Raw genomic sequence first — 4773 nt, forward strand, 5'->3', positions numbered from 1 at the left:
GCCCCTATGTGTGATTGGATGAATACCAACAAACTTAAGCTGAATGCATCCAAAACAGAGGTTCTATTTTTTGGGAAAAATACGTATCCTCCTTCAGACCTATGGTGGCCCTCCGAAATGGGTCCTGCCCCAGCCCCTGGTACCAATGCGAAGAACCTGGGAGTAAGATGGGACGTGAATCTCTCTTTTTATTCGCACGTTCAGCAGGTTACTACTGGATGTTTTCACAAACTCAAGAACCTCCGGAAATTTCTGACTCTCCTACCTGCTGAATGTCGCAAGACGGTGGTACATGCAACGATCACGTCCAGACTGGACTATGCAAATGGCCTTTACCTTGGCCTGCCCAAATATTTGGTGCTACAAAAGGGGGTGGTGATGGACGGAGCATCAGAACCAATCAAACACTCACACCCAGTCAACAGATCTGGGTTTGATCCATCACCATTCTTTAGCCCACTCTGCCACCCCAGTTCAGACATGGCCATATGCAAATCAGTCTGACCCTGTGCCTCATGGGAATAGTCCAGCCCGAACTGCCAAGCCATGCCTTCCCTGGACCGGAAACAAGCTTCCTAGGACCGGTTTCTGGCATTTCAGCCGTCTTCAGCCAGGCTTGCTTGAATCCAGTGGCAAAGTGAGCAAGGGACTCACGTCTGAGCATACCCTGCCAACTTATGGCAAACAAAGCGGTACAAAAGGGGGTGGTGATGGACGGAGCATCAGAACCAATCAAACACTCACACCCTTGCTCTCCATGCCACTGGAATCAGGCTATCCTGGCTGACGAGGGCTGAAAGCCCGAAACCGGTCCTAGGATGCTTGTTTCCAGTCCAGGGAGGACCTGGCTTGGCAGTTCGGGCTGGACTGTTCCCATGGGGCACAGGGTCAAGACTGATTTGCATATGGCCGGGTTTAAACTGGAATGGCATGGTGAGCAAAAAAACGATGGATTTAGGCCCAGATCTCTGTACTGGGGTGAATGTATGACATTGTTCTGCATTCTGTCCATCAATTGTTGTTTTTGCATTTGTCACCCCGAGTGGGAAGGGTATGCTCAGACGTGAGTCCCTTGCTCTCCATGCCACTGGAATCAGGCTATCCTGGCTGACGAGGGCTGAAAGCCCGAAACCGGTCCTAGGATGCTTGTTTCCAGTCCAGGGAGGACCTGGCTTGGCAGTTCGGGCTGGACTGTTCCCATGGGGCACAGGGTCAAGACTGATTTGCATATGGCTGGGTTTAAACTGGAATGGCATGGTGAGCAAAAAAACGATGGATTTAGGCCCAGATCTCTGTACTGGGGTGAATGTATGACATTGTTCTGCATTCTGTCCATCAATTGTTGTTTTTGCATTTGTCACCCCGAGTGGGAAGGGTATGCTCAGACGTGAGTCCCTTGCTCTCCATGCCACTGGAATCAGGCTATCCTGGCTGACGAGGGCTGAAAGCCCGAAACCGGTCCTAGGATGCTTGTTTCCAGTCCAGGGAGTACCTGGCTTGGCAGTTCGGGCTGGACTGTTCCCATGGGGCACAGGGCCAAGACTGATTTGCATATGGCTGGGTTTAAACTGGAATGGCATGGTGAGCAAAAAAACGATGGATTTAGGCCCAGATCTCTGTACTGGGGTGAATGTATGACATTGTTCTGCATTCTGTCCATCAATTGTTGTTTTTGCATTTGTCACCCCAAGTGGGAAGGGTATGCTCAGACGTGAGTCCCTTGCTCTCCATGCCACTGGAATCAGGCTATCCTGGCTGACGAGGGCTGAAAGCCCGAAACCGGTCCTAGGATGCTTGTTTCCAGTCCAGGGAGGACCTGGCTTGGCAGTTCGGGCTGGACTGTTCCCATGGGGCACAGGGTCAAGACTGATTTGCATATGGCTGGGTTTAAACTGGAATGGCATGGTGAGCAAAAAAACGATGGATTTAGGCCCAGATCTCTGTACTGGGGTGAATGTATGACATTGTTCTGCATTCTGTCCATCAATTGTTGTTTTTGCATTTGTCACCCCGAGTGGGAAGGGTATGCTCAGACGTGAGTCCCTTGCTCTCCATGCCACTGGAATCAGGCTATCGTGGCTGACGAGGGCTGAAAGCCCGAAACCGGTCCTAGGATGCTTGTTTCCAGTCCAGGGAGGACCTGGCTTGGCAGTTCGGGCTGGACTGTTCCCATGGGGCACAGGGTCAAGACTGATTTGCATATGGCTGGGTTTAAACTGGAATGGCATGGTGAGCAAAAAAACGATAGATTTAGGCCCAGATCTCTGTACTGGGGTGAATGTATGACATTGTTCTGCATTCTGTCCATCAATTGTTGTTTTTGCATTTGTCACCCGAGTGGGAAGGGTATGCTCAGACGTGAGTCCCTTGCTCTCCATGCCACTGGAATCAGGCTATCCTGGCTGACGAGGGCTGAAAGCCCGAAACCGGTCCTAGGATGCTAGTTTCCAGTCCAGGGAGGACCTGGCTTGGCAGTTCGGGCTCGACTGTTCCCATGGGGCACAGGGTCAAGACTGATTTGCATATGGCTGGGTTTAAACTGGAATGGCATGGTGAGCAAAAAAACGATGGATTTAGGCCCAGATCTCTGTACTGGGGTGAATGTATGACATTGTTCTGCATTCTGTCCATCAATTGTTGTTTTTGCATTTGTCACCCCGAGTGGGAAGGGTATGCTCAGACGTGAGTCCCTTGCTCTCCATGCCACTGGAATCAGGCTATCCTGGCTGACGAGGGCTGAAAGCCCGAAACCGGTCCTAGGATGCTTGTTTCCAGTCCAGGGAGGACCTGGCTTGGCAGTTCGGGCTGGACTGTTCCCATGGGGCACAGGGTCAAGACTGATTTGCATATGGCTGGGTTTAAACTGGAATGGCATGGTGAGCAAAAAAACGATGGATTTAGGCCCAGATCTCTGTACTGGGGTGAATGTATGACATTGTTCTGCATTCTGTCCATCAATTGTTGTTTTTGCATTTGTCACCCCGAGTGGGAAGGGTATGCTCAGACGTGAGTCCCTTGCTCTCCATGCCACTGGAATCAGGCTATCCTGGCTGATGAGGGCTGAAAGCCCGAAACCGGTCCTAGGATGCTTGTTTCCAGTCCAGGGAGGACCTGGCTTGGCAGTTCGGGCTGGACTGTTCCCATGGGGCACAGGGTCAAGACTGATTTGCATATGGCTGGGTTTAAACTGGAATGGCATGGTGAGCAAAAAAACGATGGATTTAGGCCCAGATCTCTGTACTGGGGTGAATGTATGACATTGTTCTGCATTCTGTCCATCAATTGTTGTTTTTGCAAATATTTGGTGCAGCGCTTACAGATCGTGCAGAATGCAGCTGCGAGATTAATAAAACCAATTCCTTTCAGACATCATATCTCTCCGCACCTGCGCGAACTGCACTGGCTTCCAATAGCAAGCCGAGTAAAATTCAAAGCTCTTACCTTGGCATTTAGAGCTCTGAAAGGTACCTGCCCTACTTACTTAAAACTCAGACTCCCCCGTTACCATCAGGAGAGACATCTACGCTCTAATTCTCGGCTTCAGCTAACCATTCCACGAGTTAGGAAGGCCAGACTTGGGGGCAGATCTTTCTCAGCAGGCATGGCGACACTTTGGAACGCCCTGCCTCTGGCTATTCAGTCTGCCTCAACAGAAGCAAGTTTTAAGTAGCTCTTAAGACCTGGCTTTTTGTGCAATAAACTTACACCATCTCACCTAGCTTCCTCCCAGATGAATGCACTCTCTTAGCGCCGGGACACCTCCTTGAGAGGTAGCTGTTCGCGCTCTACAAGCATCTGTATTATTATTATTATTATTGCAGGTAGCCTACCCTGCTTCGCCCGTCACCGCTGCCCCGCCTGCAGCCTATGGCCAGAGCTGCTGCCTCCATGATTTTTTTTTCCCATGGACTCTCTCAGCACGCAAGAACAGAGAATGCTGCCAAAAAAGAGAAGACAACCAACTGTAGGTAACCATTAGGGCAATGCAGCAGCCTTTGGGTCATAGTGGGGAGGGAGAACAAATCTTATCCGCAGGTGTAGGGTGCCGCGGGATCGATGGATACCATACAGTGATACATGCGCGCAGAGCCGCAGACGTTATTCTTACTTACTTCAAATTACAATATAAATAAAATCAGCATATTCCACAGTTTTACTTTTGATTTGTGCAGGTATTATTATGGTGCTGCTGCAAAACGTACTGTAATTCGGCACAGGAGTGCCATGGTGAAAGGAGTCAGTGAGGGAAGCACTCCTGGAATCTGCTGGTCTAGCCAGTGATCCCCACTCCCCAGGTACTTTGCTTGCCATTTGTATGGAACACCCTGAGGAAAGGGTCTGGGAGTAGGTGTGTGTGTGTGTGTGTGTGCAGCATGTTAGAGCAATTAGTTGTCTCCGAGCAGGATTGTGTTGTCATTTTGTGAGGAGCGGAACTCTGTGGAATCACAGAGTTTTCAGGTAACTCCATGGAAACAAAACTCTGTGAACTTCGCCCACCACTTTATTCCTACTGTGAGCAAAAAAAACCTGATAAAAATATTTTGACACTCTCCAATGCACTACCCAATCTCTAACCCATACCTTGTTCAATATATCCTCTACCTCTGCTCTCTGACTCATCCCAAACTTCATTCTACTACTATGATCTCCAAAATAACCCCGTCTGGACTCTTTCCTGTTCTATCCCTCCCTGCATCACCTCAAACTTCATTTTACTATTCAGATGTCCCAAAAAACCCTTTCTAAACCCTTCCATCATGTATCCCTCCTTAG

This window comes from Triturus cristatus, chromosome 3_2 (assembly GCF_964204655.1).
Source record: "Triturus cristatus chromosome 3_2, aTriCri1.1, whole genome shotgun sequence".
NCBI lineage: Eukaryota > Metazoa > Chordata > Amphibia > Caudata > Salamandridae > Triturus > Triturus cristatus.